The sequence below is a fragment of the Lissotriton helveticus genome, chromosome 3_1 (assembly GCF_964261635.1).
Source record: "Lissotriton helveticus chromosome 3_1, aLisHel1.1, whole genome shotgun sequence".
Taxonomy (NCBI): Eukaryota; Metazoa; Chordata; class Amphibia; order Caudata; family Salamandridae; genus Lissotriton; species Lissotriton helveticus.
The window spans coordinates 1,366,342,478-1,366,367,289 of NC_136061.1; the positions used below are offsets into that span (position 1 = coordinate 1,366,342,478).

At 45.1% G+C, this 24,812-nt stretch overlaps 1 long non-coding RNA gene across 1 annotated transcript in view; it reads right to left on the reverse strand.

Annotated features, from left to right (window-relative positions):
* Nucleotides 1-24,812, reverse strand: part of LOC144824978 (uncharacterized) — a 225,015-nt gene that overhangs the window by 1,450 nt on the left and 198,753 nt on the right. The window lies entirely within an intron of this gene.

Sequence of the window (24,812 nt, forward strand, 5' to 3'; positions counted from 1 at the left end):
ACTAGACAAGATCTGAAAAAGACACTTTTAGGAGATGGCATTTGGAATATGATGTGGAAGACGATCTACAGAAGCATAACTAACAATATCAATTCAATTAATTATCTTTATTCAATTCACACAAAGTGTATCATAAAAGAGTACATGAGATTAACATTTCTTAAAAAGCAGATGCATACAGATAAAATTCATTAACATCAAAGGGACAAAAATGCAGTTCACATTTGCAGCCGAGAATTCATGAATCCACACATTGCTATTATCGATTTTCTTCTTACTTGGGTCGCCCTAAGAAACCTTGCAAGTACCACACATGTGTAAAGGCTTGGACGCAATTGTAAATATAAAACAATATCAAAAGATATTCATTGATAATACTTGGTGATTGGAGATTATATGTTGTATTTCACTGTGAAGAATTTCCTTAGTTGGGCAACTTGAATAACTTAGTTCTGTTGTACAGAACTACATATAATAAGATGCGAAAAAGGTGCTCAATTCAATTATTTCTGTTATGACGTCTACAAAGTTACACAAATTACATTTCTTGGGGTGAAATGCCCACAACAAAGTGCTCAAAACAGGATTCATTAAAGGAGGAGATGCAATTAACACTATAGAAGAAGACAAAACATGTGGCTCCTGGCATTTACAGATCTAATGCAATTTTGTTGAAGTAAAGGATTTAAAGCAAAAAAGAAAACCAATCAGCGGCATATGCCAATAATGTATATATAAGAATTTGGTGAAATAAAATTCCATAATGATGTATGGGTCACAGGTAAGAGGATACTTGAGAACAACATAGTCCTGAGAAAGACCCGCCAGAGAAGGTAAAGGAAGAATGTGATTGGAGAGTTTAGAGTGCTGTTCAGTGGCAACTGGGGAACAAGCTCAGAAGTACTGAAAGACCATTCAGAACAGAGCCACTACTGTGCTTTCCTGTTCTATCCTTGTTTACTGCCTCTCTGCAGTCCCACTCCTCATGACTTCATGGATCCTGGTGCTTATGGACTGTAGCAATCGATTCAGTTGCTTTTCAAACTGCCATCATCTTCATCTGGTGTCCTCAAGTTTCAAATCCTGTGGCTCTGTAACATCCCCATACAGGCATATCTTCTGACTCAGTCTTCGGGTCTCCTCGGATAGCAAGAAGCATACTGTAGAACTATACTCTTCGGCTCCTTACCAACATGCCCTCATTGACAACTTGGTTAGTCCTGGCCTGGAGTACTGTGTGTTCGTCTCTTGAGTGGACTTGCCTCTATTGCTCCTATAGCATACTATTAGGCTGTAAAGTGGTAAAGTTTGCAAGCTTGAAATCCAATACTGCTGAGACATACATACCAGAGATTTCAGATTACTTTGTTAAGAAGCTGCCTCAGGTGTTTGTCTCTTTTTCAAACCTTTACCTCAATTTCCCTCAATAGAGAGTGTTGGCTTCAGGTTTACAATCTGCTAAAAGTCACACATCACTTCATGTGTGGAGGGTTGGGGATTTGCATTGAAATGCAGACAACTCTTTCCTCAACACCAGAACTTCACAGATGATTAATTTTGCTTTTTTACAAATATCTTTCTTAGTACATTTCAATGACACAAAATGAAATATTGACAATTGTGATTCTCCTATTAACATGACCAGAGAATCTGGATTTCATTAAAGACTGGCAACGATGGCGGTCATGTAGAGCGTGAGCTCCAACCAGCCGTCCCTTATCCTGCATTGTAATCCTGGCCCTGAGCATCGGAGGTGGGCGAAAAATACTCCTGTGGTGCCCCAGATCTGGGGCTTTGTCCAGCGGCGCCAGCTGTGTGCGGCTGGGCCGAGTGCAGCAGGGAAGCCCCGGCGATTGACGACGGCCTGTGTTGTCCGGTGGGGCCCGAAGCCGGGACCTCAATTTTCGCGTTGCCGGCCTTGGAGGCGAGTTTGGTGGACCCCTTGAGGCGGCGCAGCGGACCCGGACTGGGCACGATTTATCCAGCTGCCCGGAGCCGGGCACACCTGTAGCGCGAGTGGAGGATGAGGCATCCTTGCTGCACGGGGAGCTGGCGATGGCGGGGAGGCGCCTGTAGACATCGGGTGCAGCCTTTCTTCAAGGGACGTCGCGGGAGCGGCCTCCATCTTGCGCCGCTAGCTCATCCCTCGGTAGTCCTGGCGTGAGGAGGAGGCCTGGGACTCTGCAGTGCGGCGACCGGTGTTTCTCGACGGGGACGGCGGTGGTGGATTGATGAGCCCCGTGGGGTCCCGGGTACTGCGGTGAGTGGAGGGGGTGACAGGGAGCAGCGGGGTGCATGGGAAGCACCCCCTCTTCCTCCCTCTACCTCCCGCATCGGGTCTCCTGGCCTGTGGCCCTTCCCTGGGATTGCTGTGCTCGGGGGCTGGATCGGGCCCCGGTGGGAGGTAGGCGGACCTCCGGATCCTGTGCAGTGGGTGTGTGCCGGTAGCTCGTCTGAGCTTTTGCCTGGGCTGGTTGAGCAGGCCCTTCGGAGGGGGGACCTGGCACCCTAATATGCGGCCCCTGGCATACCGAACTTTGTGGAATTGCGGGGGGCCTGTTGTCCGCGGCTGCAGACGTGAAGGCTGAGCTACCTGTTGCCCTCTATTGTTGGACTTACCTGCTGGAGGTGCCGTACTTGATCGCGCCTGCGACGGCGGGCATCTGAGAGGGGTGCACACGGCCCGGAGCAACCCATATTGGCACGATGACGCGGGGCCATGCTGGAGGTGGCCACACTAAACAGGGGACCCTGGACAAATTTACTGAGGCGGGCCAGGGGGCTGGCGGCGGGAGTTCGCAGGCGGCCGCACCGGACAATGCTGCCTTGCTGGCAGCTATAACGCAGTCCCGGAATATGTTGTGTAGTGTGTTTATCTAGGTACCTATATTGATACTCCTATTTCTGACCCTTGTCCGGTTATTAATTCACTTATGTCCATACACCGGCACAGAAACCCGTCTTCAGATTAGGTCATAGCGCATGCTGTCACATTAAGCAAGCACTATCCCTTCAGCCCCCTAGAGAAGCACACCGAGTTCTCAAAACAAATCAAACCTCCAACAGACCTGGGAAATCCCCCGCAGCTATTGTTTTGATTTCGCTCGAGAACTCCTGCAAAGAAAGTAAGAACGACCAGTCCTTATGACATTCTTGCTGACGTCTTATGTCCATCCTTACGTCAAACACGGCACCTTTCAGGTATAAATATACCGATGCTGCCCTAAGCTAAGACACGGTGGTGACGAGCTTGGAGCAGCGCTACTTGCCGGAGAGCCCAGCTGATGCAGAAAAGCCCACGGACGCTGCCCCTCCCTTTTGACGCGCTGAGAGAGACGCTGCCTTTTCTCCTGCCGAGAAATCCAGCCGCCGGCGTTTCCAGCCGCCCTCGCGGGTAACTGGGATATCGAGTCCTGAGACAGAGATACCAACCCTCCAGCCTTCTAAATCCCAGGTACTGAACTGACTAACCCCTTACAGAGAATTCTTGAGTCAGATTCTTGGCAAAACAAACTTAACTTAAACTGCTACTTACTTACTCCCTCCCAAGTATTAGGCTTAGGTCAGGTACACCGGGGTAGGCGTAGTTAGAAGCACCAGTTGAGTACGATTAGTCAATGTATATATGTATGTATATCTTTTATCCATTTTAAGTATCATATGGCTAAGAAACCATATAAATGCTTTTACAGTATTATTTTATAATTCTGTTTTTACTGTATGCACTTTACTTACCTATAAGTATTGCAATAATAGCGATTCATTTCTCTTGTATGAGAAAAGAGACTGATCAATAAATAACATCTTTTTATTGAAGCACGCCCATCTCTTATTTCTCTACAAACTGGTGAAACTAAGAATGCACGTACTGACTGAGTAAAATAGTTGTCTTTTGTTTTCACACGACTCTAGAGATATACTCTTGATTAGGGGAGAGCAAAATTGTCATGTTCTATGGTTGTCAGAAACTAAATCCCTTCTTGTCTATCCAGGGAGGTTAAACTCCTCCTTGCCTATTCAAGAAAGTTTCTAGTGAACTCTGAGCTAGCTGGCACACATAACTTTAAGTCTAATATCGTCAGTAGAAGACCTAGTTAACCACAGTCCTACGTCTATACTATTGAAGATATTATTCCAATGCGCAGAGCCTATTGGGATAATAGGAACTACACTACATGGCGCCCAACGGTTTGGATAGGCGATAAATCTAACGCAAGACATTAGAGTAACTCAGTCGTGCTTTTTCACACAGACCCTTTTTCCATAAAACTCCAAAGACGTCTGGAGTGGGTGAAAGGTTAAATCCGCCAAACTTAGTAGGAGGAGACTCCTATGTATGGTTTTTGGTTTATTCAACGTTGAAGGATAGTGTTCCAAAATATTGTGCATCTAATCTTTGTTTCCGTGGAAACCTGATCTGCAACAAAACCCTTCCTGACAGTAAAATGTCAGAAACTGAGGAAGAAAGGGAGACAGCTAGAATAGCAGCTCAACTCCTAGAGGAAGACACAAGTCTCCTACAGCAGGACCCGGATGCAATACTCATCCCGGTCAGCATAAGAAAAACTATAACTTTAAAACTTATAGAAAATGGACTAACACCGAGAGGTGGTACAGTCATATTCGTAATTGAGGCACACGAATATCGGCAGACAGAGGTATTCTATTCATGGATACATTTTCCAGTAGCAAACGCTGTAACAAAAGAGTTCCATTATTACAAGATAGAGGAACCTCCGGATGAGTACACCCCTTTCGAGGAGGTGGAAATACCACTGAAATACCAAGAGCCCCTGCTCTGGTTTAAAGGCGCCCTAAAACATAATGATCACATCACCAGGCTCGGTCCACTAGGTAGACCAGGAGCGACGTGGCCGGTTCTAGCCGGATACACACCACATCCAGACATTGGAAAAATGTCAATACCAGACCTTTTAACACAGTTAAAACAACTGATTAAAATACACAGACAACTAGTCCAATATGTAATGCGGACTTCAACAGTCCAACCAGCTATTAAAATTCCACAGCTGGCCCCTCATCAGGGGAACACAAATAAAATCACACCACAGAACATACAGTCCTGTCTAGGTAAAGTACCCATTAAACGGGAACAAATTCCATTCTGGTTAGCACAGAAAATCACTCAAATAGAGGCGGTATTTCCAGATACCACACCTGTGGAGAAACACAGAATTCTGACTATCTGTCTCCCAATGGGGATCGCACCACATGTGGAGGACTGTGACACTTGGGGTACAGTCTTTGCTTCCATTTACACAAAAAACACATGGTGTTCCGTCCATGGCGGTAATACCAGAGGTGCTAAAACAGATTCAAAATGAATACGGTCCAGAACTGTAAGGATTGCAGGCTGGTTCCACAGGAGCGTCAGGAATCCGAAGAGTAGTCCGCAGCCTTCCCCTACGGTCTTCCGACTCTATCAAGCACTAGAGTACGAGAGACACGCCAGGGGAAAACAGGGAAACAAAACAAGGAAAGAAGGGGGGAGACAATGATGGCTGATGGAATTCTCCAGTAGTGAATATGGGGTACTTCAATGAAGGTAACAGGAAAACAGGAAGGCTGAAATGACAAGAGGAAACAAAACACTCTAGCTCTACTCCAATTAAACGAGATATTGATTATACATGTACATAAACATATCACGTACCCCAGGTTCTTAATATGACGCTGATTTAGCAGATGAAGGTGGAAGTAAGGTACAGCGTCTGGAGCTATAATAAGGATGACACAGTTATTGAAAGGAGTACTATAGTCTAGATGTTGTATGTTCGATAGCACTCTAATCAACCCCTCTCTTACTTCGACTATCTTGGAACTGCCTTTGAAGACCCCTTCAATACCGTCTGGTACACAAAGAACCTTCCATTCAATTCTTCTGCAGATGTCTTTATGAATTATCACCATCTATGAGAACCAAACAAAATCTATACAGTCTATTCACATGTAGCAATAATAAGGCAAAAGATTGGTAGCGCATGAACGCTCTTACCGTGATTCCCTGTAGTGAGGAATAGAGGCACCCACCCAGATCCACGCAAGAGTGCCACGAAATACAAAGGACGGGGTTTCCAGTATATAATGGAAAAAGATGGTGGAAGCTCCTGGAAACAGGGACCTTGCAGGTAAAGCGGGGACAGAACGGGGACAGGAAAGTAATAAGGAGAAACCTAACTGACTAACTATGAAAAGGAGAAATGGGGAAAACACCACACCGGACAGCGGAGCACAAACCCGGCTGTCAGGCGTAAAAAGAAATACTGGGATGCAAAAGGGAGACTAGTCCCACCGGATGGCGGAGCTAAGCCCAGCCGCCGGGTGGAACTGAGTGTCAGCGCAATACTCAGAAGTTCACAAAATGAAGCCGTGAACGCGTTCTCCGCAAAGCAGAGAACGGAGCGGTGCCCGGCCGGATGGCGGAGCAAGGCCCGGCCGCCGGGCGAGGCACCAGGAGTAGGGGAGAGGAGAGCTAAGAGCACGTACGCACAGAGCAATGCCCGGCCGGATGGCGGAGCAAAGCCCGGCCGCCGGGCGGAGCACACAGCAGAGTACGCCAGAGGCAGAAAGGCGCTGTATAACCAAGAGCGTATGTGAGCCCACTAATAGTTGGTGAAGGGGAACTCTACACGCTGAACAGCGGACAACAGCAAAACAGAACCAAGAACAACGAATTCAGGGAAACAGGAACGGAACCGGAAACAAGGGAAGCTTGACGCAGGAACGTGAAGCGTCGTTCCCTGTTTCCTGGTTCCTTACATACCAGGTTTCTTAAAGGGACAGCGTAGGGGATTCCCAAAGCATGACAAGAACCTGCTTTAACTCTGGCTATGAAATTACTGAAAGACTTCAAGCAGGTCTCGGCAATATTACTAGCAAACATAAAAGGGGAAGCAGCAAATGTGGCGATCCGCCAAAGATTGAAGGAAACAGATATAGCAGACCAACCGTCTGAACTTGCCAGAATCATAGAAAAATCCTATGAAGAACTAGGAAGAGATAGTTTGGGTGGGAAACCAGTGAAACCCCAACTAATAGAAAATCCTGAAAAGGTATTTATTAAAAATAATCTAAACACTTCAAAAAAGAACTGGATGGAAATAAACAATCCACTCCCAAAGAAAAAAAATTCCAGTCCAGAGGAAGGTCTCCTCGGCGGAGAGAAAGATCTCCGGACCAAGGAAACAAGTCTCCCCAGAGGGAGCCCTCTGAGAAAAAATACAACCTTAGAAATAGGGATAATTTGAAGAAACCTGATAGATATCAAGATATTGATACACGTCCCTCTCGATCTTTTCAGACTTCCTCGCAGAAATCGGAAAGAAGAGGACGGTCAGAACACAGGGAAGAGCACATCAAGTCCAAAGACAAAGAACCTGCTCATCAAAGTAAAAAGTTACAATTTCCAAAGAAGAAGGTAGCCAGCATTAAAATAATCAAACATGCCGAGGATCCTGAGGACTCAGCTGAAAAACGGAGAGTGGGCTCAGACAATGCTAGACAGCGCAGCAGAAGTGAGCATAGCTCGCAAGATCCTGATGAATCATCTGGAGACAGTGGACACGAATGAGTACATTCAGGTGGAAACTGCAGATACCAGAGTTAGCAAACCTCATAAAATATATGAAATAACTTTACGTATAGAGGGAGATAAGACTAGGAAAATAAGGGGTCTATTTTGGGATAATCTCTCCAAGGGCTATGACATCCTTCTAGCTGAAAAAGACTGGCCACCAGAGTTTGTCAGGGAGTGCCCTCATGGCGAAGAAATGATTATGCCTGCCTTCTCAAATCATATTCCAATTCATAAAAAATATACACTTGCAAGAAAGTGGGCAGTAGCCCAGGCTCCTGCACTATATAAAAATCATGTGGGATGGGATGAGGACTCTCCTCCTCACAAGATCCAGTTAAAATCTCAACCAACTGCACAGAGGCAGTACCCAATTAAGCAAGAAGCTAAAAAACAGGTCAGGGAGATCTTAGATCAACTTGAATACCAGGGGGTGATTGAAACATGCACCTCACAAATGAACAATCCTTTGTTTCCTGTCTCCAAACCAGATGATTCATATCGTCTAGTTTTGGACTACAGACACCTTAACTCATGTTGCAAAACTTTTGCAGTACAAAACTCACACAGTGCAGCACTAATGAATAGCATAGTGCGCAAAAAATACAAAACAACATTAGACATCTCTAATGGATTCTTTTGTCAAAATATAGCACCTGAAAGCAGATATTTGACCGCTTTCTCAATAAATGGCTCGCAGAAAAATTTCTGTTGTTTGCCCCAAGGGTTCAAGAACAGCCCAGGATTATTCTCAGCGAGAGTAACAGAGTTACTACAAATATATGATGATGAGGCATTATCTTATGTCGATGACATCTATCTAACAGACAATGACTTGGATACTCACTTGAAAAGAGTGAACACCATAATACTTGGGTTCGCAGCAGAGGGTTACAAATTCAACTTCAAGAAGTCAAGAATTGCCCATCTGACTGTCCTATTTTTAGGATATGAATTATCAAGTGAAGGCAAAAGCCTGGCTAAAGATTTCCTAGAGAAATGTGCTGTAATCCAAGCACCTAGGACACTGAAAAACTTGCAATCAATTCTAGGTTTCCTGAATTTCGGAAGAACTTACATTATAAACTATGCAGAGAGGGTTAAACCTCTCTATGATCTAATAAAACCAGATTTTAAAAGAATCAATTGGACTCAAAAACACACAGAAATTTTGAGATCTTTACAAACAGACATGTTAGTTAAAACAAAACTGCAAACACGCGATAACACACGCAACCTTGTGATTCGAGTCATCCCAGGAAGATGCAGATTCACATACCTAACCTCAAATGAGGGAGAAAAGGTACCAATAGCATACAAAACACATTTATACACAGAAGCTGAAAAAACATTCAGCATTAAGGAAAACATTGTTCACGCGGTTCAAACAGCTATAGCAAGAGAAAGATACCAAGCTGACGGCAGACAGATTACAGTCAAAACAGCAGAATCTGCCTTTGAGGCATTAACAACCCCATGTAATTTACCTACTATGGCACTAAATCCAAAATGGATACAATGGGAAGATTCTCTTGCTACAGACAGAGTGAAATACTATTTTGATCCAGAGTTGACAAAATTAAAAAATCTAGAATATGAAAGAGAATATCCTCTGCCAATCGACATTCTGCCCATACGACAGTACTCCTGTGTGATACATACAGACGGACATGCTCAGCCCTCAGTTTGGGGAGAACAAGCTTATAACGCCACATGCGAGATTACAAAAGACGTGTGGCGCGGAGGTAAATTAAAACCTCTGTTTTCAAAAACACACTCAGTGGAAAATAATTCAGAACAACAAACTGAAATAATAGCATTAAAAATGGCGCTAGATAATGCGGATCGCGAATTCCCGACACTTATAGTGTGCGATTCATATTACTGCGTCAAATCATACAATAACGACTTGCAGAAATGGGTTGGAAACGGGTACAAAGATGACACAGGTGCAACAATAAAGCAAAAATCGCTTTGGGAACAAATAGTTCTTTTGCAGAAAGAACTACCAAAGACTCACGTGATACATACACTGAGTCATCAGCGTGATGGCGTTCACGTTGCAGGGAATTCATTGGCTGAGACAGCCACAGCGGAAACAACTAAATCGGCTTCCGTAGCTACAAAAAAGCGTTCAGTAAAATACATTGACGGGGAAACAATGCTGGCGGTAAAAACGTCATCAAAAGGCGACTGCTCAGCGCTACCCCTCATGTATCCACTCAATTATACATACATAATCGATGCAAACTCCGTTCCTTTTGCTCGAATCCCTGGAGTGGGGGATAGAGTGATTCCAAACATGGACAGGAGAGGCTTGTTAATAGCAGACGCACATATGGGTGAGGGTCTTAGTCACCTTACACTTAAGGATTCTCTAGAAGAATTACAATCAACATACTGGTGGCCAGGAATGAGCCTGCAACATCACATATTTGCAAAAAACTGCCCAAACTGCAACAGAGATCGCAGTGGTGACCGAGACGGTGTATTGCCATGGCGTTTCGCTCAATAAAGGATAAGGCTATCAACATAAAATACCCAGTATGAATAATGCGTCATATTAACATATAGAGACTATTTTCACTTAAAATGTAGACCCCAGCTCTCGGCTGACGTCTGAACTGTTATACAAAGATTTGCGAGTCTATAATGGCATATACGCAATTGGCATGCTACATTCTGACCAGGGTCCTGCTTTTAGCTCTCGAGCTTATAAGACGGACATGGCCGGCATGGGCATAGCATTGCGGTACTCTTGTCACCTCCTTCCTGAGGGAAACGGGATGGTGTAAAGAAAAAACCAGGGCATAGAGCAATCTATAACAGCAAAGGTATTAGGTTCGGGAGCTGGGTGGGTCTAACATTTAATAAGTGTCCAACGTAGTCTTAATAATCTGCCAAGAAATTCTCTGAGAGGTCTCAGTCCGTACGAACTATTGTTTGGGACTAGAATGTTAATCCAGGACCTTGATAGTCAAACTCCAGTGGTTAAAGAAAAATGCTTTGATATCAAAGATCGTTTGGCTATTTTACAGGACTTAAACGAAACAAGAAAGGACCTAAGCAACATAAAGTTGAAACAGCAGCCAATAACCACTGAAGAGAAACCACCTGTCCCAGCAAGGCCTGTCTGGATTCCAAAAATCGGGGATCTGGTCAGAGAAAAGATCGCGGTGAAGAAGGAATTTGGGCCTTCTTACAGAAAAGCAGTTCCTGTCTTGTCTGTCAACGGGACAAGATCAGTAGTACTACCGCCCCTTGCTGGTAAAAAGGAGAACCTAGTTGTATCAATCAACCTGGTTAAACCACAATCATGTGGCCGATAACAAGTAGTAGGCCAAGTGGACTCCCAAGAAGTAGCAGAACACCAAAGTTTGCTACAAACACAGAGGTTCAAACTAAAAGACTAATCACAATTGATAAACCTACAGTAAAACAACAAGGACTATGCAACAAAGCCATGGAACTTAAACCTCTTGAAACCCAAATTAAAATCTTAAATCAAGAAACACCAGTCTACAATGATGTAACCACAGACTATGCTAATGAAACAAAGAAAATTCCAAAACCGAAAAGGAATCCAGAAGCAATTGAAACAATTGACAGAACAGCATCAGGCTACTTCATCAACTTCGATGATTTTTCTGAAGATCTGAGTGAACCAGAGGAACAACGGACAACAAAAACTTTTAAAGATAAAGCAAAGGAACTCTTTCATCAACTAAAAGAAACCTATCTGATTTCTCCATGGATTGAACTTTGGGTGGCACTAGGAGTATTCATCCTCATACTTTGGCACTATGCTTGGGACATTTCATTGAGGGAAAATATGTTACAATGGACACAGCAAGTCAGAACATCAACTTGGTCCTGAAACCACACAAGTCTTCACACATAGAGAAAAGAGAACTTTCTTCAGTAAACTTCACAGCCAATCCTATACCCGGTGGGGTAGCATGGGACAAAACTGATTACGAAATATATGGTCCGGTTGAACTCCTGAAGTATCCTCATCAATTCAAGATTTGTTTAAGTGACTTTGTAAAACCAAGCACATTTGCTGATGATTGGGACTTTGAAAGTATTAATGATATGATGTCTGATCTAGTAATGTCAGCTAAATTTACAGAACATGATTATTTGCAAGGTTCATCTAATTACGATCAAATGTTTTGTTACAACCATTATGGTAACCATTACCTGCATAAATCTACTCAACCTAGAAATGTTTTAAATTTTAAACCAATGGGAACATTGTGCAACTCCACCAAAAGGCAGTTCAAAGACATATTTTGATAAATATTCATACTTTTCAGGGTTCAACACAAGTAATGCAGAATCATTTTATTTCAAATTGTTAAATAAGACAGGAGTGAAAACCATGCTTACAAACACAAAATTGATATATTCGGACTCATTTTTTGAAAAAATGAATACATTCGGTTTTGATTTCTGGAACAATAACATTGAAACGAAAACGATCTGGGGCACAAAAGATTGGCAAGTGCAAGGTATAGAATCATTATTTAGAGCCTGCATGATCCCAGAACAAATTATATTTTTGAATGATACAATTCAACAGACATCCTGTCTTGGCCTAGCCAAAATTAAAGACTTAAATAAACCGTCTATTCCAAAACCAACACCTAACAGTAATAGCACTACGGATGTTGAGATAGACATATCCCATATTTTAAACCAAAACAGAACACATGCTGATTGGAAACAATGGTTGATCTGGCCCACAGACACAAATAACTGTCAAGACAGATTCCTGAACAAAATACAGGGGTTCACATTGACCAGGCCAGACCCAAGATACTCCCAGAGACAACATCCAGGGATTGTAACTACTTATAGTGTGGGGAAACTCTGCCTTCAATGGCTACATACATCCACACTGTCAGAAATTAAGCAACACTTAACTTTACTTAAAGAAGGTGCTGACTTGCGTGATTTCATCATGGGACCACGCAAACAGCGTCTAAAACGTTTCATAGCGGCCTCTATATATGCAGCTTACAACGAAGCTTGGAAAGTAACTCAAATTGAGACAGCAGAAAAAATACGGGAAATTGACCGTGTTAATTTGGAAAAATCACTTTCTGTTGTGGACAATGGGTTAATGACTCTGTCTTCCAGAATATATTCACTGGACAGTATTGTATCTTCTGCAATCGATATAATAGAACAAAACTTACTGATGTCAGTCTCAATTGCGTTCTATTGTACAGCTTGGCTGGACGTTCCAAAATCTGCCTTCAGGCTATGTGCCTTGGCGTCTAATCAACACAACGTCACTATTTAATATCTTTAACCTTACTGATAAACAAATCAGTTTTGCACAAAAGGATGCTGACTATACAATTCTGAGCATTGAAAAACTTGAGAGATTACCATTGACAATGTCAGAACGACCTGTCATTAAATGGATAATACATGGGATAATAAATATTCCGATAACAACTTTCCAGTTTCAATACTGCCAAAAATATATACAGGCAGGCCAGTATGAAAGGTTGGGTAAAGAATACATTAAGTCCACATGGAACTTGCCCTACACACACACATGTGTCAGTAACAACGGACAGAGTGTATTCCTTAGTGGTAATAATTGTGAAAAATCACTCAGTGGCATACTTCTGTGTCAGGGTATTAGTTTGCATGGGGCCTGTGAAGGGACTTCAAATAACCTTTCATGTCACCAGTTAGGCACACCTGCAACACAAATAGAACCATTCTTTAGAAGATTTTCGAACGGGAGTTACATTCTAATTGTAGATCACAGATGTTGTGGCTTGCTGCCAGGAAAACCTTATCTCGTAAGCGTGACTTCCAGGGTCATGTGCTGTGAAAGAGTATTGTTCCCGAATGATGCTCCAGACAGGGAGGGAAGGTTATGGCCCAGTTTAAAAATCTTTTCTATTCGAATTGATACTTTAAGCAGAATGAAGACTGTGCTCCTACAGACGCCAACCCAGTTGACGTCATCAAAAGAAACGTATGATCTCCAAGTTGCAATGACAACGGCAGAGATTCATTCAATGTTATCAACAAATTGCCCCCTACACTTCGCAGATATGCTGAACGAAATCTTAAATATTTCTGATACAAGTGGTATCGCAAGTGTATTTAAGACAGTTTTTTCAGGCGCTTTAACCCCATTCAAAGCGATCCTGGGTATTTTTCCAAATTTCGTCCATTCCATCTTTGGCGGACTTCCACTCCTGTTGGGACTCGTAGCAGGCATTTTATTCTTGCTACTCTTGCTTCGTTATGGCAAGCCATGTCACAGACAAGACTCCAGCTACAATGGAAGAAACGATCCTAGCTATCCGCTACCGGGACCGCATAACTAAAGTCCTTGGCTTAGCCCGGCTACGAGATCTGAATATGACCTGGTTTCTTTCATTCAGACCCATCTGGCAGAATTGTGTTATGCCTGTATTAAGATGCATGCTATGCGGCGAAAAATGCGTGTTGGACACCTGTCTTACACTACAATCAGACGTACCATTGGATGCAGATACTTTGTTGGGTCCAGTAAAGGCTCATGCATTGTGCTGTCCCCAGCGGCTACCTATCCTGATGACGGCATTCGTGGAAACTTCACCACTACGATTGAAGGGTAGTGAAGTACAAGATGAAGGCAGCATCGACCAGGTACGACCTTCTGTAAGCAGTTCTGATCAAACCATCAGTGAAAGCAATCATGCGCGTGACTGCATGGTAGCGACATTTTCTAACCTAGTCGAACTTTCACCAGAAGCTGTAGACTGTTTTTTCGAGAATCTGTCTGAAATGATGTTTTCACCGGAACAGAGAGAATGATTTTAAACAAACTTGCACACGGCGTTCCCTGAACTCTGAATTTGGCCTTCAGTCTTTTGAAAACAAAGTGACTGTGAACTATTTTTTCTCTTCTCCCCTGAATAGCGAAAAAAAAATTCCAATTCCAAAATATTTACCTTTTTGGCACTTATCTTCTGCTTAAAGTAAAACTATTCTTAGAGAACAGAACTTCTATTCTTAGGAATACTAGAGACATTACATTACCTCGACCTCTAGTTTATATGCAATTCATTGTGTTTATATGTGATGAGATGGTCTCGCAATTTTTTTCTGTATCAAGAGCCATTTCATGTGTAATTTCGCAAATCATTCATGCCGATATAAAATGTGCATCTCCTTATTGAATGATTATACTGCTTGAATGCATACAGTACCTATACTCATTTCGTGCATTTCGCATACACCATTTTTCAAATACGAAAATGTTTTTGGGGTGGTCCGGTATACACATGCACTGTTAGTTATGTTTACTATTGCTTAGGTTAGTAAATATGTACATAAATTCGTGGAGTGGGTGTAGTGTGTTTATCTAGGTACCTATATTGATACTCCTATTTCTGACCCTTGTCCGGTTATTAATTCACTTATGTCCATACACCGGCACAGAAACCCGTCTTCAGATTAGGTCATAGCGCATGCTGTCACATTAAGCAAGCACTATCCCTTCAGCCCCCTAGAGAAGCACACCGAGTTCTCAAAACAAATCAAACCTCCAACAGACCTGGGAAATCCCCCGCAGCTATTGTTTTGATTTCGCTCGAGAACTCCTGCAAAGAATGTAAGAACGACCAGTCCTTATGACATTCTTGCTGACGTCTTATGTCCATCCTTACGTCAAACACGGCACCTTTCAGGTATAAATATACCGACGCTGCCCTAAGCTAAGACACGGTGGTGACGAGCTTGGAGCAGCGCTACTTGCCGGAGAGCCCAGCTGATGCAGAAAAGCCCACGGACGCTGACCCTCCCTTTTGACGCGCTGAGAGAGACGCTGCCTTTTCTCCTGCCGAGAAATCCAGCCTCCGGCGTTTCCAGCCGCCCTCGCGGGTAACTGGGATATCGAGTCCTGAGACAGAGATACCAACCCTCCAGCCTTCTAAATCCCAGGTACTGAACTGACTAACTCCTTACAGAGAATTCTTGAGTCAGATTCTTGGCAAAACAAACTTAACTTAAACTGCTACTTACTTACTCCCTCCCAAGTATTAGGCTTAGGTCAGGTACACCGGGGTAGGCGTAGTTAGAAGCACCAGTTGAGTATGATTAGTCAATGTATATATGTATGTATATCTTTTATCCATTTTAAGTATCATATGGCTAAGAAACCATATAAATGCTTTTACAGTATTATTTTATAATTCTGTTTTTACTGTATGCACTTTACTTAACTATAAGTATTGCAATAATAGCGATTCATTTCTCTTGTATGAGAAAAGAGACTGATCAATATATAACATCTTTTTATTGAAGCACGCCCATCTCTTATTTCTCTACAAACTGGTGAAACTAAGAATGCACGTACTGACTGAGTAAAATAGTTGTCTTTTGTTTTCACACGACTCTAGAGATATACTCTTGATTAGGGGAGAGCAAAGTTGTCATGTTCTATGGTTGTCAGAAACTAAATCCCTTCTTGTCTATCCAGGGAGGTTAAACTCCTCCTTGCCTATTCGAGAAAGTTTCTAGTGAACTCTGAGCTAGCTGGCACACATAACTTTAAGTCTAATATCGTCAGTAGAAGACCTAGTTAACCACAGTCCTACGTCTATACTATTGAAGATATTATTCCAATGCGCAGAGCCTATTGGGATAATAGGAACTACACTACAGTTGGACGCCAGATTGGAGCTGTCGGGCGGATGTCACGCTGCTCCGTCAGGATCTGCGGAATGCGGTGGAGCGGATCACTGGCGCGGAGACCCGAATATCCGAGGTGGAGGATGATGTGTCCGTTTTGAAAAAGAAGGTGGCGGCCATGGAGAAGATACAAAAGGGCCTGGCCATGAGGGTCGAGGACGCGGAGGGACGTGCCCAACGGAATAACCTCCGCTTTGTGGGATTTCCAGAAGGCTGTGAAGGGGACAATGTGGAGCGCTTTCTGGACCAATGGTTGGAGGGTTGGCTACCCCCGGACTCGCTGTCAAGCTGCTTTGTTGTGGAAAGGGCCCACCGGGCTCTTATGCAGAAACCCCCAGTAGGTGCTACCCGCGACCGGTTATTGTCAAATTTCTGAATTACTCTGATCGGGACGCTATCCTGCGGCAGGCACGAGTGAAGGCCTCTCTCACGTACAACAACGCCACTATCCTAATTTTCCCGGATTACACGTGGCTGGTGCAGCAGCAGCACCAATCCTTCCTGGCTGCCAAGGCTCGCCTTCGCGGTCTCAAACTTCAGTATGCCTTGCTTCATCCGGCGCGGCTTTGTGTAATCTACAAATTCCGTACATTGTTCTTCGATACGCAGGAGAAGGTGTTTCACTGGACGGACGAAACGGTGAAAATCCGAGTCAACGAGGTTCGTGGGGGGAGAATTGGACTCCTCTTCGAGTGGGAGGGCCCGTGAGGGGCTCAGGAGTCAGCAGCGTCATCGCAGGCGATCGAGGTCCGGGCGCAGTTCGTGTCCTGGCTCGGTGCCTCGCCGGGAGGACCCGGCGTTGTCACAGCAGTTGGACGAATCATAAAGTTTGGGACTGTTCCACAAAACTGTATGTATGGTATTCATGGATGCTCAGGTGCGCAGCTTATATGGGCTGGGAGCCTGACCTCACAGGTGTGGGTGGGGGGGAGTGAGAGCCCCGTTCCTTTAGGCAATCGCTTGGGGATCCATTGGAGGGTGTGGTGCTTGCTCCTCCGTTGGGGGCTGGGCCGCGATCCGACCGCGACAGGTGCTTCCATGTTTGGGAGGTACGGGGTGGGTGGTGAAGGTTGGGGTTGGGGCTGGGGGTTTGTTTGCGCTTTTTATGCTGCTGTGTATCTATTACTGTCTTTACATGCTGCGTCGTGGAGACACTTGTAGTCAGCTTTGCAATGTTGTGATATGTCTGCTGCTGAGAGGGGAGGGCGGGTAGGCCCTAGTGCCTTGCGTATCTTGAGTTGGAATGTGCGGGGGGGTGTTAGACAAAGTGAAGCGGGGGACGGTTCTCCAATACGCCAAGAGGGCGGGGGCTGATGTCCTACTGCTTCAAGAGACTCATTTACTAGGTACCAAAGCATTATGTCTCCAACGGTTTGGGTTTGCCCAAGTGTACCACTCTGGATTCACGAGGGGATCTAGGGGGGTTGCCTTCCTTATACACCGGAGGGTGTCCTATGTACATGACAAGCTCTGGGCTGATCCGCAGGGCAGGTATGTCTACGTGCAGGGCAGTGTAGGGGAGGACAGAAATACCCTGGGATGTGTATACGCCCCACCGCCGCTACAGTGACCGTTAGTGGAGAAACTCCTGTCCCTCTGGTGTGCCATACCTGATGCCCTCTCGATAGTAGGGGGGGACTGGAACAACGTAATGGATCTGGATAGCGACAGATGGCGGAGTGGGGCGGCGGGTGAGAGGGGGGTCCCTCCACCAAACTGCATGCCCTGGTGACGAGTCTTGACTGGACTGACGCCTGGCGATATAAACATGGCTCACGTAGGGAATACACGTATCTTTCCACTGTCCATGACTCATTTTCTAGGTTGGACTACGTCTTTGTTCCACAGGGGTTGGCCCATAGGGTAATGTCCGCTGATATCTTGCCGCGAGCCCTGTCCGACCACTCCCCGGTTGCTCTTACATTTAGCGTCGGCCCGGCTAGGCAGCCCTTTCGTTGGCGGCTGTCTGGGTGGCACCTGCTGCAGGAGGGCTACAGGGACCATATGGCCAAAGAAATAGATCACTACTTGTCCTCCAACACGGGCTCGGTGGATTCCCCGACTACCCTTTGGGAGGCTCTGAAGCCCACTCTGCCAGGGGTGGACATCTCCTGGTGCGCGGCGGCTCGCAGAGAGCGACATCAGGACTTAGTGCAGCGCGAGGCGGCCCTAGAGGAGCTGGAGCGTAGGAGCCGCGAGGTGGTTGGGGACCCCGCTAGAAGACAGCTGGTCTTGGCCCAACAGCAATATACAGCAGTTTTGATGGAGGAGGCTAAGCAGGCTTGGCTGGCTAGTCGCAGCCGAGTGTATCAGTGGGGGGACAAATCATGTAAGAAGTTACACCGCCTGTGTCAGGGTACTCTCCACGCTCAGCCGCTGCCTCGGATTTTGGATCCTGAGGGAGCACCCATGCTCGAACCCCCGGCGATTGCGGAGAGATTTGCTGTATATTATGAGGGGCTTTATGCCTCCCAGGAATGCCTGGCGGGGATGTAGTCCAGCGCTTTATTGACGATCTTCCCCCGCGGGTGGTCTCGGATGAGGTGCGAGATAGTCTGGATGTACCCCTGACTGACGACGAATTGGGTGCGGTCCTGGGTAAGCTGAACCCTGGAAAAGCGCGGGGCCCGAATGGCTTCCAGTGCGAATTCTTCCGCCGATTTCACGTGCAGCTGGGTCCTCACCTCCATCCGGTCGTGGAGGAGGCGTGTCAGAGCGTAGTGCTCCCTCCGGATTGGCGGCATGCGGAGGTGGTGGTCTTCCTGAAGCCGGGTAGACCTCCTGAGACCCACATGTCTTACCGCCCGATCTTGCTGCTTAATACGTAAGCCTAGGTCTTGGCTAAGGCTTTGGCCAATCGACTCAAACCCCATATCACAGATTTGGTCCACCCAGACCAGGCGGGCTTTATGCCTCGGCGGGCCACTCGTCATAATATTCGGCGCGCCCATGTTGCGGTATCTGCCTGGAGGAGGCTGGGGGAGCAGGCCGCCCTTTTTTTGGCAGACATGGACAGCGCATTCGACTCCTTGAATTGGACTTACTTGTTTGCCTTGTTACGACGGCTTAACCTGGGCCGACGATTTTTGGCGTACGTACAGCTGCTCTACACTGAGCTCACAGCTTCGGTGCGGGTGGGGAGTGCAGTGTCCCGATCCTTCTCGGTGCGGCGGGGGACGCGCCAGGGCTGTCCCCTCTCCCCCTACTTGTTTGCGCTAGCCATGGAGCCCCTAGCGGCGTGGGTGCGCATCGATGCTCAACTTAAAGGCTTTCGATGGTCGGCGGATCTAACTGACAAAATAGCGTTGTATGCAGACGATGTCCTTTTTTTTTCAGACAGACTTGGAGCGCTCGGGCCGTGGCTGCTGCGCATACTGCAGATTTTCGGTGAAACATCTGGCCTCTATATGAATCCGGGTAAGTCCACGCTTTGGATACTCGGGGGCCAGCAGCAAGTGGGAGGGTGGCGTCGGGTCTTAGACTCGTGAAGGATAGAGTGAAATATTTGGGGGTCTACTTATTGGAAGATGCGGCAGCCTCCCGGGAGCGCAATCTTGCCCCGGTGTGGGATCGCACGCGCGAGGACATGAAAGTGTGGACCCGTATGCCGCTGATCATCTACGGCAGGTCCGCAATCTTTAAGATTGTGGCGCTCCCTCGTCTGGTCTATCAACTCCAAAATCATCCGCATCGGATTCCGCCCCGTTGGTTTCAGCAGGTCAATTCGGCACTGGGGGGGTTTCTGTGGGCTGGGGGAGCGGTGTGCGTGGCGCTGCGAACATGTTTTCTATCCTCCTATACCGGGGGGCTGGCTACATCTGACGTGCTTTCCTACTACCAAGCGGCGCACCTGGTGGTCCTCAATGATTGGTGGTATGGCGATAGGAATGACCCGGCCTATGCGGTTGAACGGTTTTTCATGGGCTCTGCGTCTGTGCATGCACTGCTGTACTCGGCGCCGCTGAGAGGGCGCCTTCCTGCGGCCACCTAGGTGGTGTTTCACGTTTGGAGGGCTGCGTTACGCAGGATGGGATGGTGGAATGTGCTTACTCAGGAGAGCTCCCTCTGGCGCAATGGTCGCCTGCCCCACCTGGATGCCCTACACTACACTAGGGGACGTGATGGCAGGCCTTTCCCTGAAGTCATTTCAGAATTTCCAGGACGAATTTGGGATGCCCCGCTCACAGTTTTTTAAATACCTCCAGTTCCGACATGCTTTGACGCCCCACTTGGCTGATCTGGAGAGCCTTCCCGAATTTTGTCCCCTGGAGGCCAAGCTGTTCATGGGGGAACTGCCAGATAAGAAGCTCTCCCGTATTTATCAGACACTAGTACATCACTGCTCTTCTGACTTACACAGACTTAAGTCCGAGTGGGAGGGGGACGTGGGGGACTTGGAGGAAGAGGATTGGGCGGAGGCCCTGGCAAGCCCGAGGGGGCAGCAATCTATACACGCCTGCGACTGATCCAGTTTAAGTACCTCCATCGCACTTACTTCACCCGACAGCGTTTGTGGAGGGCGGGAATGGTTGGTTCCCCTGACTGTCTCCGCTGTGGATCAGAAGTGGGTACGTTACTACACACTGTATGGGGGTGTACTGCGCTATCTAGATTCTGGACTTGGATGTTTAGTTGTTTATCTGAGGTGCTGGCCTGGGAGGTTCCCCATGACCCCAAATTGGCTTTGCTGCATGTTATGGAGGGGATTGGGGGTAACACCTACAAACATCACCTATTACTCCTGGGACTTACCTTGGCCAAGCGAGACATTGCCAGGGCTTGGAAGGCGCCCTGCGCCCCGTCGCTGGCTGCCTGGAGGAACGGAATGGACTTCTGCATGAGATTCGATCAGCCTGTGTTTTTGGCCAGGGGGTGCCCTCGCAAACACTTTAAAAGTTGGAAGAGGTAGGCTGATTATCGAGGGCTGGACTTGGATCCTCCGCCCGAGAGGGTTGCCCTTCTAACGCTTTGACAACTGGAACGTTGGACAATTTGAGAAGTGTCTTACTGAACTTGGCATGTTATTCATAGATTCTTTCCTGTATATGTGCATTGGCAGCGGCGCACTTGGGGGGATGGGGGAGGGGTGTTTGTGGTCTCAGTAAAAGTCTGCTGATATTATTATTGTTTTCCTATTGTTGCTGATGACTCCGGGATTCGGAGCTCTGCATAATATTTGCGTACAGACAAATAAAATCTGTTTAAAAAAAAAGACAAGGAGGCTAACATTATGAATTAATCTTTTAATGCAGTCACAAGCAGCCACACTTACATTATTAGCAAAACAGTTCTAGAATGCAGTGACAACAACTAATAAAAGTCATGAGCAACAACAGAGCTGCCTCTTTTAAATGGAACGAAGCAACAAAAAGTTCATAAGGTTGATATGCAATTTAGTCTTGAGAGCGAAGAAAATATAGAATTCGGAGGAAGGAAACTAAGAGAGGAGGATTAGAGGAGATGAGGACAATCCATTAGGTTGAGTTATCTGAAAAGAAGAGTGAAAAAGTTAAAAAGGTCCAAACCTTAAGCAATAAAGGCAGAAAAAGTGCATACAGTAAACAGTAAAGAAACAAATGCAAATGATCAACAACATATAAATAGATACTCCGTTCAAGGGAGGGACGGGTGGGATAATGTTAGCCTCAATGTCTTGAATAAAATCCAGATTCTCTGGTCATGTTATTAGGAGAATTGCAATTTCATTACAAGACAGGAGGCTACAGTATACATGTTGGTAGCCTTGAAGGACAACATCGGACATATGTTCAATAGGTTTACAATAATGACGAGCAAAAGTGGAAGCATTGGACCAATCAGCCGCTTTAAGGATATGATCTAACTTACCACCAGACAAGAAGGATTTACTAGCCATAGCAACTCTGAGAGAGTGGGCTTGGAATTTAGAAAGGTCAATACCAGCGAGGTTCATAGCTAATTTGACCCATCTAGCAATGGAACAGGAAGAGACTGGCTTAAAAGGTTTAACAAATAAAATAGCATCCTGAGGGCCAAGGTTTCTCATTCTGGAATCATATTCTTTCATACAATCAACAACACAAAGTTTTTTGCAGTAATCAAAACAAGGGTAAAAGATAGAATCTGACATAGTTTTAGTTCTCCTAAGGATTTCAAACTTAACACCATACATGTCATAACATCTATTAGAAATATCAAGTGGTTTAACATCAGATACCCTACGACAAGAGATCAAACATAAGAGAGTAGCAAGTTTAATGGAAAGATATTTCCTATTAAGAAAGGGATTATAAGACCATGAAGAAAAAAGGTCTAGGATAAGACTAACATCCCACAAGGATTAGTATTTGGGTCTAGGAGGTCTTCTTAGTCTAATACTTTCATACTCCGTGGCCTGAGGTGACATGTCTGCAAACACGCCCTGTGGCACGTTTTAAGTTGGAGAATTAATTCCTCCTCAATCCTGAGGGTCCCTGGGGGCCAACTAGCCCACCGGGTACCTCCAGTATGCGCCAGAGAGCTGCGTTGCAGAGAGGTGTTCAGAGGCCACGCCCCTTTTTACAACACTGCTATTTTTTTTTGTGAATTTTACAATCAAGAAAGACAGAACAATCAGAACAAATAATATCAATTATAACTAAGAGGATAAACAATAAAAAAACAATCACCGTATGTATATATAATAATCTCAGGAACATTCCTATTCTTAGTACACTATTTCACAAGGCTTTACAGTAGGGGATAGCGAGCACTACAAGGAGAAAATTACAATCATCGGTAGGAAACTATAATGACAATATAGAGGAACAATGTGTGGTGAGAGATCCCAAGTAAGAACCCCAAAAGCAGCCTACAAGAGTCAAGTCAAGTCAAATAATCTTTATTCGGATACGAATATCCATAAAAGCACAGTTCATCACCACCAATAGAAAATACAATGCAACATTTTTAAAATGAATAAATACACAATATCATCCAATTTATATACAAAATTACACTAATAAAATCAGAAAAGAGGGTTGGATGGGCCTACCAAATCTAGCAGCATTAATAACATAGTGCAAATTGAGAGGTTTGGACCAATGTGCAAAATCAGCAATAAAATGCAAATAAAATGCTGTACATGCAATAAAACAAACAACCTAGTCTAGCAGCATCAGTGACATAGTGCAAATTGCAAATTATGAGGTTTAGACCAATGTACAAAGCCAGCAATATGTTATAAATAAAGTGCAATAGCGTGCAATATATCAAGCAGAAATAGGCATCAAGATATAAATATGATCAAACTAAAACACCATTCACAATTTTCCCAATACTATCAGCCATTATCAATGAAAATTTTAGTTTCGGGCAATGCAAATAACCACCATGAAAACAAATTAGAAGGTGCATTATACTAGAATGTTACAAGTTTTATTGGCACGTTAAAGTTCGTTCATGGAAGCACGAGAACGTACCGCGGCTTGTAAAAACGTGCTTGCGCGAAGAATCATATTGTCGCTTCCTAACTGTAAAATTTCATGATATGCTAATTTAAAATCAGAAATAACCCGTGCCTTGAAATGGGAAATTAAATACTGTTTGGTATATCTGGCATAGAATTTACAAAAGAGTAAAAAATTTAACAATGTTTGTTTGCTGCCAGTACCGCATGGGCAACACAACTTCTCAAGGTTGTTATTAAATCCTGTCGGAAAGCAGAGTGAGTATTTAATGCTACCATCCCTGAGACGGAAAAGTAAGCTCCTTTTCCATCTCCCGATATTTTTCCTGAGATAATTCTGTGGCATATGATGTTGGTTACTTGATACCGCCAGGAGGGGCATATATCTTACAATCGATGATTCATGGTGCTCAATATTTTCTCTTTCTTTACGGTACAAGTCATACAATGACCCCCTTAATGATTTTATGTTAGTACCATCTGTTGCTAGTGGGCGAAAGAAGATGTGCTCCAACTTCACACTGGCTAGGCTGTTTTTAACTGCGCCAAGTCAGGGTACACTGCCACCCCTATCGCACTTGAGGCAACCTGTAATTATCTCTTGGGTTAAAATCGCAGCGGGATTCTGCCATATCTTTAACCGAAATATTGCTGGACGAGACCTAATAAAGTCCTCCACATAATGTAAACTCAATTCTTTATGGCATATATAGTTAGGAGATGAGATTTGGGCCCCAAGAATTTTTCTGCAAAATCTGTTCTCTTCAATTTGGATCCCGCTGCAATTCACATGCCCCCAGACTTCGGCACCGTAGGTGGCCTTTGGTACACATTGCGATTTATATATCTGGAGTAAAGGTAGCACCACCTCTGCTTGTTTTGGCTGCCGAAGACTGATAATAGAATTAACCGATTCGGCAAATTTGCTTCTGCCATAAGCTACATGAGCTTGCCAGGAACCTAATTCCGAGAATACTAAGCCCAGATAGGGGAAAGTGCTAGTGCATGTTAGGGATTTGCTGCCCGATGTTATAAGGTTAATGCAATGTTTTTTCGGCCTGCACGACATTGTATAAGATT